The sequence below is a fragment of the Bubalus bubalis genome, chromosome 1 (assembly GCF_019923935.1).
Source record: "Bubalus bubalis isolate 160015118507 breed Murrah chromosome 1, NDDB_SH_1, whole genome shotgun sequence".
Lineage (NCBI taxonomy): Eukaryota > Metazoa > Chordata > Mammalia > Artiodactyla > Bovidae > Bubalus > Bubalus bubalis.
This window is the reverse complement of record NC_059157.1, coordinates 45,653,341-45,667,003: the sequence shown is the minus strand read 5'-3', so window position 1 is coordinate 45,667,003 and position 13,663 is coordinate 45,653,341. Positions and strand designations below refer to the sequence as shown.

The following is a 13,663-nucleotide window of genomic DNA, read 5'->3' as shown; positions in this document are numbered from 1 at the left end:
GCCTGCAATGCAGGAGACACAGGTTCAATCCCTGGGTCAGGAAGATCCCCTGGAGAAGGGAATGGCACCCCACTCCAGTATTCTTGCCTGGAGCTTTCCATGGACAGAGGAGACTGTCAGGCTATAGTCCACGAGATCGCAGAGTCAGGTATGACTGAGCGACTAACACACTTTTGTTTTGCTTTAATATTAAAGAGTTATTCTGTGTATTCTTGCCACCTCTTCTTAATATCTTCTGCTTCTGTTAGGTCCATAACATTTCTGCCCTTTATTGATCCCATCTTTGCATGAAATGTTCCCTTGGTATCTCTCATTTTCTTGAAGAGATCTCTAGTGTGTCCCATTCTATTGTTTTCCTCTATTTCTTTGCACTGATCACTGAGGAAGGCTTTCTTATCTCTCCTTGCTATTCTTTGGAATAGCAAGATTGTTTGGCTCCATAAAGGATAGAAATGGTATGGACCTAACAGCAGCAGAAGACATTAAGAAGTGGTGGCGAGAATATACAGAAGAACTATACAAAAAAGATCAGATAATCACGATGGTATGGTCACTCACATAGAGCCAGACATCCTGGAATGCAAAGTCAAGTGGGCCTTAGGAAGCATCACTACGAACAAAGCTAGTGGAGGTGATGGAATCCCATTTGAGCTATTTCAAATCCTAAAAGATGATGCTGTGAAAGTGCTGCACTCAATATGTCAGCAAATTTGGAAAACTCAGCAGTGGCCACAGAACTGTAAAAGGTCAGTTTTCATCAGCACTCATCTCACAGGCTAGTAAACTAATGCTCAAAATTCTCCAAGCCAGGCTTCAGCAGTATGTGAACCATGAACTTCCTGATGTTCAAGCTGGTTTTAGAAAAGGCAGAAGAACCAGAGATCAAATTACCAGCATCCGTTGGATCATTGAAAAAGCAAGAGAGTTCCAGAAAAACATCTATTTCTGCTTTATTGACTATGCCAAAGCCTTTGACTGTGTGAATCACAACAAACTCTGGAAAATCCTTAAAGAGATGGGAATACCAGATCACCTGACCTGCCTCTTGAGAAATTTGTATGCAGGTCAGGAAGCAACAGTTAGAACTGGACATGGTACAACAGACTGGTTCCAAATAGGAAAAGGAGTTCGTCAAGGTTGTATATTGTCACCCTGCTTATTTAACTTATATGCAGAGTACATCATGAGAAACGCTGGGCTGGAGGAAGCACAAGCTGGAATCAAGGTTGCTGGGAGAAATATTAATAACCTCAGATATGCAGATGACACCATCCTTACGGCAGAAAGTGAAGAAGAACTAAAGAGCCTCCTGATGAAAGTGAAAAAGGAGACTGAAAGAGTTGGCTTGAGGCTCAACATTCAGAAAATAAGATCATTTTCTTATTCAGATCATTTCAACATTCAGAAAATAAAATAAGATCATGGCATCTGGTCTTATCACTTCATGGCAAATAGATGGGGAAACAATGGAAACAGTGACATGCTTTATTTTGGGGGGCTCCAAAATCACTGCAGATGGTGACTGTAGCCATGAAATTAAAAGACAGTTACTCCTTTGAAGAAAAGTTATGACCAACCTAGACAGCATATTAAAAAGCAGAGCATTACTTGCCAACAAAGGTCCGTCACATCAAAGCTGTGGTTTTTCCAGTAGTCATGTATGGATGCGAGAGTTGAACTATAAAGAAAGCTGAGTGCTGAAGAATTGATGCTTTTGAACTGTGGTGTTGGAGAAGACTCTTAAGAGTCCCTTGGACTGCAAGGAGATCCAACCAGTCCATCCTAAAGGAAATCAGTCCTGAATATTCACTGGAAGGACTGATGTTGAAGCTGAAACCACAATACTTTGGCCACCTGATGGGAAGAACTGACTCATTTGAAAAGACTCTGATACTGAGAAAGATTAAAGGCAGGAGGAGAAGGGTACGACAGAGGATGAGATAGTTGGATGGCATCAGCAACTCAATGGACATGAGTTTGAGTAAACTCTGGGAGTTGCTGATGGACAGGGATACCTGGCTTGCTGCAATCCACGGGGTCTCAAAGAGTTGGACACGACTGAACAACTAAACTGAACTGAATATTAAGTAATCCGGACTTCATAGAATTTGTTCGGATTAGTTCTCTGCTGTTTTCTGGAAGAGATTGTGTAGAATTGGTATTCTTTTAAAATTGTTAGATTTTACCAATGAAAGCATCAGGCCTGAATGTCTTTTTTCAGGAGATTTTAAACTACAAATTCAATTTGTTGAATAGTTATAGGACTGTTCAGATTATCAGTTTCATCTTGGGTGAGTTTTGGTAGTCTGACTTCAGAGGAATTGGTCTACTTCATCTAAATTGTCTGGTTTATATGCATAAAGTTGTTTGTACTATTACTTAGGTATTTTTAACATTTTTTTGGAAAGTGAAAGTTAGTGTTGGCTGTGCTGGGTTTTCATTGCTGCGTGCAGTCTTTCCCTAATTTCAGAGTGTGGGGGCTACTCTTTGTTTTAGGCTTTTCATTGTGGTGCCTTCTCTCGTTGCAGAGCCTGGGCTTTAGAGTGTGTGGGCTTCAGTAGTTGTGGCACACGGGCATGTCACTCTGAAGCATGAGGGAATTTCCTGGACCAAGGATTGAACCTGTGTCCATTGGCAGGCGGATTCTTAACTACTGGGCCACTAGGGAAGTCCTTCTTATTATATTTTTAATGTTGGTACAGTCTCTAGTGATACCCTCTTTTTCATTTTTGATATTGGTTAAGTTGTGTTTCTCTGACTTTTTAAATCATTCATACTAGAACTTTATCAATTGTACTGAAGTTTTCAAAGAACCAGCTCTTGGGTTGAGTGATTTTTAAAAAAAATTTGATTTTCTGATTTCAGTGTCATTGACTTCTCTTCTTTATTATTTCCTTTCCTTTGCTTGCTTTTGCTTTATTTTGCTCTTTATGGTTATTATGAATAACACTACTCTGTTATGAACATTCATATGCACATTTTTGCTTCAGTTCAGGTCAGTCGCTCAGCCGTGTCCGACTCTCTGACCCCATGGATTGTAGCATGCCAGGCCTCCCTGTCCATCACCAACTCCCAGAGCTTGCTCAAACTCCTGTCCATTTAGTTGGTGATGCCATCCAACCATCTCATCCTCTGTGGTCCCCTTCTCCTCCCGCCTCAGTCTTTCCCAGCATCAAGGTCTTTCCCAATGAGTCAGTTCTTCCCATCAGGTGGCGAAAGTATTGGAGTTTCAGCTTCAGCATGAGTCCTTCCAATGAATATTCAGGACTGATTTCCTTTATGATAGAGTGGTTTGATCTCCTTGCTGTCCAAGGGACTCTCAAGAGTCTTCTTCAACATCACAGTTCAAAAGCATCAATTCTTCAACACTCAGCTTTCTTTATAGTTCAACTCTCACATCCATACATGACTACTGGAAAAACCACAGCTTTGATTAGATGGACCTTTGTTGGCAAACTAATGTCTCTGCTTTTTAATATGCAATCTAGGATGGTCATAACTTTTCTTTCAAGGAGCAAGTGTCTTTTAATTTCATGGCTGCAGTCAGCATCTGCAGTGATTTTGGAGCTCCTCAAAATAGTCTGTCATTGTTTCCATTGTTTTCCTGTCTATTTGCCATGAAGTGATAGGACTGGATGCCGTGATCTTAGTTTTCTGAATGTTGAGTTGTAAGCCAGCTTTTTCACTCTTCTCTTTCACTTTCATCCAGAGGCTCTTTGGTTCTTCTTTGCTTTCTGCCATAAGGGTCGTGTGATCTGAGCATCTGAGGTTATTGATATTTCTCCCGGCAATCTTGATTCCAGCTTGTGTTTTGTCCAGTCTGGCATTTTGCATGATGTACTCTGCATATAAGTTAAATAAGCAGGATTATTTTTGCTTAGACATGATTTAAAATTATTTGGCCTATATTCCTAGGAGTGGAATTGCTGGATCATGTGGCAGTTTTATGTTTAACTGCTTGAATAGTCACCAGACTGTTCTCCATAGTGGTTGCCTCATTTTACATTCCTATGAGCAAATTTTTTTTTGTACCTAGTCCAACAATCTTACTCTCTTATGTAGTCGATAGTTCATTTATATATAATGCAATTGGTGATGCACTTGTGTTAATATCTGCCATCTTATTATTCGATTTCAGTTTTTCCAAACTGTTTTTCTTTTTCTCTCTCCTGTCTTGATTTCTTTTGTATTATTGTATTTCTCTCTCTGATTACCTAGTTAGTTGTGCATTCTTTTATTGCTTACCCCAGAAATTATGATAGGTACTCTTGACTTACAGTATTCTAATAAAAATAATAACTTTTATCACTCTCCCATTACTGTTCCTCTGACCCCTGTCTTTATCATTTTATTACACTTAATTATTTTGTATTTTATATGTTTTTAAGGCATTATTTTTTTTAATTTAATTTTATTTTTTAAACTTTACATAATTGTATTAGTTTTGCCAAATATCAAAATGAATCCGGCACAGGTATACATGTGTTCCCCATCCTGAACCCTCCTCCCTCCTCCCTCCCCATTCCATCCCTCTGGGTCGTCCCAGTGCACCAGCCCCAAGCATCCAGTAATGGCATTGAAACATGTAAAATATCATGTATTTTTTGTTTTTAAAGAGAATATTCATTTCTATTTTCCCACATATTCACCTCTTTTGTGGCTTTTAATTCCTTTTGAATTTTCATCTTACTTTTATCTTTTAGTGTAGGTTTGGGCCAGTAATTTTTCTGTTTTTGCCTATCTGAAAATGTGTTTACTTTGCCTTCACTTATTAAAGGGTATTTCTGCTGACCATAGTATTATGGTGAGCAGTTTTCTCTTAGCTCTTTAAATCAGTCATTCTGTTGTTTTCTAGCATTCCAAAGTCCAGCAGTAGTTGTTCTGTTGAAGGTAAGTTATCTTCCCTCCCCGCACTGGTTGCTTTTACGATATTTTTCTTTTTTTCCCCACAGTTTAAATGTGATATGCTTAGGTGTATTTTTTGTATATATTCTTCTGAGGATTTGCATAACTTTTTGAACATGGGTTGTCTTTAATTAGTTTTGACAAATTCTTGACCATCATCTTCTTATATATTGCCTCTGTTCATTCTTTCTTCCCTCTTTTGGGGTTCCAATTATGTATATCCTAAACATTTTCACATGTTTTACACATCTACTATGCTTTTTTCTGTATTTTTCAGTAGGTTTTGGTCTGTGTGCTTCTGGTTTGGATATTTTCTATTGCCTTGTTTTCCATTTTGCCAGTTCTTTCTTCTGGTATATCTAATGAGCTCTTAATGTCATCATTTATGTCTTTTCCTTACAGAATTTCCATTTGGCCCTTCTTATGATAGATTCCAATTTTCTGGAATCCTTCATCTCTTATTTTCTCCAACTTATTTCTCATGTACAGTCTTGGGACTGAGCTGAGTTGAGGCTGGGTTTCAGTTTTGATCGGTCTCTGCCTCCCTGTCATTTGCCCCCACTGCTCAAGTGTGGTCGCTCAGGGGAGGGGCTTCCAGCTGGGAGAGAGTTATGCTCATTTCCCCTAGCTGGACTTGAGCCTCTAATTTATGTTTCCTCATACTGATAACACTGCCAAAATCTCCACTCTGCTTTTCAGAGTCTTTGTGCTTAGCTTTTTAACCTCCTGGCCTGTGCATCTCCAGAATTTTCAAATATCTTGAAGGGCCCAAACCGAGGAACTTCCCTGTTCAGCCATCTGTCACTTTTGTTTTGAATTTTGTCTGTAGTCTTTTTTTTTTTTTTGTATAATTTTTATTTTACATTGGAGCATCATCTATTAACAGTGTTGTATTAGTTTCAGCGGGTACAGCAAGGTGATTCAATTATATATGGTCTTGCACGACTACCAGAGCCCTGCTGGTTTCTTGGTTCTCTAGCATCAGCCTGGGCAAAACTTGCTTCTCAGTCTCTTGCCTTACACCCATGTTCAACAGATACCTCCTTGGAGAAGTGGCCGCACTTATCAGGCCACCTCTGCATGCTTCCCTGCTCTCTGATTCCTGGTCTGTCTAGTTCTTTTCCTTCAGTAGTTCTCTAGTAGCCTTCAATAGATACTTTAAAACTTTTCCTGTATTTTGAAGTTGTTCTTGATGGAAACATTGATTTAATTTAAAGTTATTAATTTAAAATTATTTCTTCATGCTTGGAAGTGCTGGTTGCATATAGTTTCTTATATGTTATTATATGTAGTATATGTTATATTTATTATATATAGGGTATATATATAATATTACATGTAGTGTTATTTTATATATATTATATATAGTGATAGTGATAATTGGTAAAGTGGTTGTCACATAGTTATGTATCAGTTATCACATCTCTTATACAGTTAACTTCTTTAACACCAGTTTCTCTAAGTGACTCTTGGTTTTGTGACTGCATTGTGTATAGAAGTCTTCTGGAAAATGTTTTATATCAATGTAGAAATAAATTTGAGTCTTAGCGGAAAGGCCTTGTGGTGAGAATATGTTATTAGTTAAAAATCAGCAATGACTCTGAAACTGGTTACATAAACATGTGAAAAAAATATTTGGTAGTCATAAGCCCAGATGTACATTTCTTGGGATAATTGATCTATTCCTATGGTTATGATGATAACTTTAGTATGGTTTTATGTTTGGGGCCACTATTTTTTCTGTTTCCTTAATATCAGCTTACAGTGTTAGCTTTGTTTACATCATGTGATTTCAGAATTCAAAGAACTCTAGTGTATGTTTTTAAATTTTTCTTTTAATGTAAAAAGAACAGGAAAATATGAGACCAAAGTGATACCTCTTCCTTTACCTCCCACCTCAAAATATGTACTACTGTGTATAACGACTCCTCTTCCTCTCCTACCCTTTCATTTTTCATCCTCCTCTCCTATTGATACATGTTAGTTAACAAAAATACAGAAATTGAAGTACATAAGAAAAACAAAATTGAGATCTCTTGTAATCCCATTACCAAGCAGTAATCAGGTTTCTGAGCATTTGACGCGTTTATCTTCTGTGGATTTTTCTATGTAAAATGGACTGTATTGTTATTTGTTGTTCTCAGCCAGGCCTTTTCATTAATATCACCTGTAATAATGAAAATATCCATATAGGTTCTGCAATACACCTCATACTTAACCAAATCAGAATCTCTAGGGGTAGGGTGAAGAGGGTTTTGTTGGAAAAAAAAAAAAAAAAATTTACCTTCAGAAAATTTTAATTGCCTTCAGAAATCTTCTAAAACAGAAAAAAACAAGAATATTACCATATTATATATGAAGAAAACTTTGACTTGTATACAACTCTCCATCTAATGATCTGATTTGAACTTTTTCCTGGCCATTCCGCCCTGTGGTGAATTTGGACTGCTCTCGGGGTTTCCAGCCATCTCCCTGTGCACTCTGTGCTCCTATCTGTGAGGAATACAGTCGTGTCACACTTCCCTGCCGTAGGCTTTGTCAGGGGCTCACAGTGAGTGTTCGAAGCTCATAGAGCTGTTTGGTGTTCCTTGGCCTGAAGATATGGGATGCAGTAGGTGCGAAAATCATAGATTTTTCATGGACAATTGCTTCTTTTGCAGCATATTTAAAATTATTTGTCTTCTAGTTCATCAGTTTTTAAGAACTTTTCAAAGTGTATATATTACTTTTAATTTTGAACAGAAGTTTCATGCCTCAGAGCTGTTCATTTCCTTAGGAATTTGGAATGAAATGAAAAAGATGGAAAAAGAAAAACATTTCTATGAAGAAATTTTTAAAATAATTAAGAAAAACATAATCAAGATATTGATTGTTGATATCTTTCCCTTGTATTCCCCCCCCCCCCCCCGGTTATAAAAATAATGCCATTTATAAAAGATTAGAAGATATAGAGAACATAATCATTTGTTGCCTCATTATTAAATATTTTAATGATTTAATGGGACTTGAATATCTTATGATTTCAGTGTTAATGACTATAGTAGTTCTGTCATTTCTATTTTTCTTTCTTTTTTTTTTTTTTTTCAATTTTGTTTTTTTGACCATGCAACATGTGGGATCTTAGTTCCCTGATCAGAGATAGAACCCATGGCCTCTGCACTGGAAGCATGGAATCAACCACTGGACTGCCAGGAAAGTCCCTTGGTTCTGTTTTATTGTCATGTATAACATACCCAGCCCCAGAAAATGTCAGATACTTTTCAGATCACTTCCAATATATAGATTGTAAGCATTTCCTAAAGGTTTTAGGATATTTACCTGACAGTCCTATAGATTTGTATAAGAGAACATAATTGTTAGTAATAACGTGTATGGTAGTAATACTGCATTTTTTATACTATAATGTTGTGCCTTTTTTGTTTTCTTAAATGTTTCAAGGATAAAGCATAGATGAATACGTATAAAACTCTTACTATCTAGCTTTGTCCGATAATATTTTGCAGTGTTTGCTTCAGATTTTTTTTTTCTTGGCCACACCCAAGATCCCCCATGGCTTGCAGGATCTTAGTTCCCCCAATTAAGGATGGAACCTGGGGCCCAGACAGTGAGAATACCAAGTCCTAACCATCGGACCACCAGGGAATGCCCCAGATTTCTTTTTTAAAGAAATAAAACAGTACAGGTAGAGTTGAAGATTCCTTCATTAGTATCCATCTTGATTTCATTTCCTTCTTTTCTCCCCAGAGATGAGATAATCATTATATTGAATTTGTTGTTAATTCTTCTTATGTTTGTTTTTATACTCTTACTATACATTACAAACAAATCTATAAGCAACATTATATACTTTTTTACATTTCATATATATATAAGTATATAATGTTTATGTATCTGTGTTTATAGCTATATTTATTGTTTATATTTGTTAGTCTGGTTCTTTCCTCTTAATTGCTGTGTAATGGCCAATTGTGTTAATATTACTATCTGTAGTTATTTAGCCATCTTCTACTGATGGTCATTTAACTTATTTTCAAGGGTTTGCTATTATGGGCAGTGCTGCACAGAACACTTTTTTTTTCCTTCATGTTTAAAATTAATTTTATTAATCATCTGTCAGTAACCCTTCAGTTCAGTTCAGTCGCTCAGTCGTGTCCGACTCTTTGAGACCCTATGAATCGCAGCATGCCAGGCCTCCTTGTCCATCACCAGCTCCCGGAGTTCACTCAAACTCACGTCCATCAAGTCGGTGATGCCATCCAGCCATTTCATCCTCTGTTGTCCCCTTCTCCTCCTGCCCCCAATCCCTCCCAGCATCTGAGTCTTTTCCAATGAGTCAACCATCAATAGCCCTTGGAGATAGGTAAAAAGCCTACGTTGTTACTGTCATTTGATAGATGGAGAATCTTAAAACATGTATTAGTTACTTATAGTCAGTTCACTGATAATTTGCTTTATTTGTCTAGTCTATTTTCCACCTAATTGACTTACTCTCTTGTCTAGACCCATCAAACCATTCATCCACTGTCTCCCCAAAACCTTATAATATTTATAGTTCCTCTTTTAGAAATCTAAATTTATTGGTATTTATAACAACAGTATGAATTACCTCGGCAGGAATCCTATTTTATGTTTTGTGTCTAACTCCTATTGTTTAATGGTCTTTTTATTTTAATAGATTATGTACAGTTATAGAAATGTCATTATGGTCTCTGTTTTGATAGTATTAAATCTGTTTTATGTCCTCACTATTTTGCCTGGAATTGCCTACCTCTGAATTCTTACTTAAGTTCTGACAAACTGATCTTTCACAATAACCTTTCATTCTTCCACATCTCTCATATCCTTGTTCATACTGCACCTGTTCTCCAGTTTTATGGATACCCTAAAGTTGTGGGGTTTGCTCTCACCTTTCCTAATAGCTCCCTTCCTGATCTCATTTCTTTTCTTAGGTTAAGCTTTGTTGTCTGTCACATAAAATAGTACTTTTGCTAACAATTTCAGCTTATTCTGTCTACTGTGCTTGTTCAGATCTCTAGCTGGACCAATTCAACTAATTTCTTACAAATTAATTATGCTGCATATTTAATTATTTAAACCATAGCAACTCCTTTTTTTTTTTTTACTACAGTCCAGATTCTATCATTGTTTTATTATATTTACTTTATCACATCTGTCCATCCCTCTATTGATCCACTAATATACATTATTCTTTGAGTGTATTTCAAAATAAATTAGAGACAACAGTTATTGTCCTCACAAATATTTTATCAGGTCCTTCCCTAAACATTTGTCTATAGTGTTTTTTTTTTTTTTTCCTGTTTAAAACTTTACAGGGAAATGCACAAATCTAAAGATAGCACCTGAGTTTTGATAAAAAACCTGCAGCTTAGAGAGTCACATCCTTAGAAGGGTGTAGAACTGGATCATTACCATTACCTCATGCTCTCATGAACCTTGCTAGTCAGCCCATGTCTATACCATCCTCTGGAAGCAACTACTGTTTAGCATCCTTCCTAGATAATTACTTGGTGTATTCTAGAACTTCATACAAATGAAGTCATACGTTGTATAACTCTTATTTTGCCTGAGTTAAGATTGCTCTTCTTTGCTCTATTTTCAAGACTCATTAATGTTTTTGTGTTCATTAATAGTTCTTTCCTTTTTCTTGTCTTCCATTGTATAGATTACTCTATTTTGCTTATCCGTTCTCCTATTGATAGACATTTTAAACCATAGCCGCTCTATTTGCTCGTTGTCTTTAGTCAATTTCCAGTGTGGTCAACAGGAAAGTTTCTATTCATTCTCCTCAGCACTTATGCCAAATCTATGTCACTCACTTCAAACCTATATTTCATTTCACCTTTATTTCATATTAGACCCTTACTCCCCTCAACCTCAGTCTGTCCTCCTTGAATGAAAATCACTTTGGCATTTTGTGCAAACTACTGTGGTCTGCTACATCTCAGCCCAGTCCTTCTTAATTTCCTTTCTTGCACCTTCTTCTTCCTGGTGCTTCCTAGCAATCTGTTTCTGTTCTTTTTGATTCTACATGCTTCCCCTGGATAATTTCATCTCACTGATTTTAACTGTTACTCACATGCTGATGACTCCTAAATCCAAATCTATAGCCTTGGCATCCTGGTAAGTTCCAAATCTGCCTAACAAGCAGCCATTGGATATCCTAACCTGAATTTGTCTCAAGTACCTCAGGTTCAACATGTCTAAAATTGATTTTACTCCTTGCTCATTTTTTTAAAAATTCCTATAAGGCATATTCCTCCTTCATTGACCTAAGCTCCCACATCCAGTCAGCTGTAGATTCTATTGCTTTTATTTAACTCATTTCATAGCTGTCTCATTCTCACTGCCTTATCTGGTTTTTGTTATGGCTCATCACATATCTCTGCTCTCAATTTTGTACAGCTCAAATGTCTTCCATACTCCTTCTAGTCATCTTTCTAATTAACTTGTATGTGGGGTGAGCGCTTAGTCATGTACAACTCTTTGAGACCCCATGGACTTTATCTATAGCCCACCAGGCTCCTCTGTCCATGCATTGAATTTTCTAGGCAAGAATATTGGAGTGGGTTGCCATTTCCTTCTCCAGGGGATCTTTCCAACCCCAGGATCGAACCCACATCTCTTGCGTCTCCTGCATTAGCAGGCAGGTTCTTTACCAGTTAAGCCACCAGGGAAGCCGTTAAGTTGGGTAAGGGCTCTATGAATATATTTAGTCAACAGTCATCCATTCAGCAAATAATAATTGGATATCTTCTATGTGCTTGACCGGAGAAGGCAATGGCAACCCACTCCAGTACTCTTGCTTGGAAAATCTCATGGATGGAGGAGCCTGGTAGGCTGCAGTCCATGGGGTCGCTAAGAGTCAGACACGACTGAGCGACTTCACTTTCACTTTCATGCATTGGAGAAGGAAATGGCAACTCACTCCAGTGTTCTTGCCTGGAGAATCCCAGTGACGGGGTAACCCTAGTGGGCTGCCGTCTATGGGGTCAACACAGAGTCGGACATGACTGAAGCAACTTAGCAGCAGCAGCAGCAGCAGCAGCATGTGCTAGACACTATTCCAGATAGTGAATATGAGTAGTGAACAAAACATGGTCTGTTCTTATGGAGCTACAGTTCTAATGATGGTTGTAATGGTAGGATATAAATAAGTAGATAATGTCAGATAGCCATGAATGCCAATAAGAAAGAATAGAGTTAGGTGGTAGGAGATAAATAGATGGAGAAGGCAATGGCACCCCACTCCAGTACTCTTGCCTGAAAAATCCCATGGACGGAGGAGCCTGGTAGGCTGCAGTCCATGGGGTCGCTAAGAGTCGGACACGACTGAGTGACTTCACTTTCACTTTTCACTTTCATGCATTGGAGAAGGAAATGGCAACCCACCCCAGTGTTCTTACCTGGAGAATCCCAGGGACGGGGGAGCCTGGTGGGCTGTCACCTCTGGGGTCGCACAGAGTCGGACATGACTGAAGCGACTTAGCGATAAATAGACATCATATGGCAATGAATGTCAATAAGAAAGAATAGTTAGGTGATAGTGATATAGTATGGAGACATTAGGGAAGTCCTTTTTAATAAGGAGACACTGTGACAGGGAAATGAATGAAATGAGAGAACAAATGATACAGATATCTATGGAAGATCAGTCCAGGCAGAAGAAGCAGAGCAGCAAGTGCAGAGGCTCTGAAGGGGAAGCGTGCTGGTTATATTCACAGAACCACAGGGACACCACAGAGGCTAGAGCCATGTGAGTAAGGGAGAAGGGAAGGAAATACGATCAGAAAGCACTGGGGTTGGGGGTGTGTTTAGAGCTCCTTTATGGAATTTGGATTTGATTCTGAGTGAGTGAGATTTTGAGCAGAAGAGACATGATCATGAGCACAGGGGTAGCATGTCTTTAAAGGATCACTCTGGTTCTTGTGTACAAATGGAGATGAACTGGAAGCCACTCCAGAAATCCAAGGATGAGGTACTAATAGCTCAAACTGGGTGGACACTGTGAAGGTCAGATTCTAGATACGTTGTGAAGTTGAATGACAAGAAGTGCTGGTAGGTTGTGAGGTGGATATGACAGAAGCAGTTTCAAGGAGGATCCCAAGGGTTTCGGCCTGAGCAACTAGAAGAATGGGATTACCATTTGTGAAAATGGAGACACTAAGGAGTGGAAATCGAGTTTGGTTTTGGAAGGATTAAAAAGTAAGGCGTGTATATATGGTGAATTGGCAGTTGGATGTACAGATATATCCATTGATATGTTTATATCAGTGTTTATGCAAACACATGCACACACATATTTCTGAAAGTGCTTACCTCTTGTGCTTACAGTTCATGCACTCTTCGTGCCCCAGCAGTACTAAACACACCCTGTTCGAACCTCTGTGCATTTGCTCACATTTTTTGTTAGAATACTGATTGTCATACTGCCAGTACTGGCAAATACTGATTCAAAAATCCTGTGTTGAGGGACTGGCATGAAGTCTTTCATAATTTTGATTGCTTCATACGTCATGCTGCTGTATCTTGTATTGTGTTTATAAGTTTGTGCCTTCTTTTGGACTCAAGGATAGTGTTTTTTAGGTGTTTTTCTCTTAAAGCCCTGCCTTACTGCAGAGTTCTAATAAATGCCTCTGTGCAGTTTTTCTGTCATTTGGCTTTATAATACAAGCCTTGTGAAGAAAATGGTTTGTATTAATCAGCTTCAGTATAAGCTTATACATGTATTTGGCAAATT

General features: G+C 38.1%; 1 protein-coding gene across 1 annotated transcript in view; it reads left to right on the top strand.

The window, feature by feature from the left end:
* Nucleotides 1-13,663, top strand: part of LOC123465559 (liprin-alpha-1-like) — a gene marked incomplete in the record, with an annotated part of 992,590 nt that overhangs the window by 161,035 nt on the left and 817,892 nt on the right.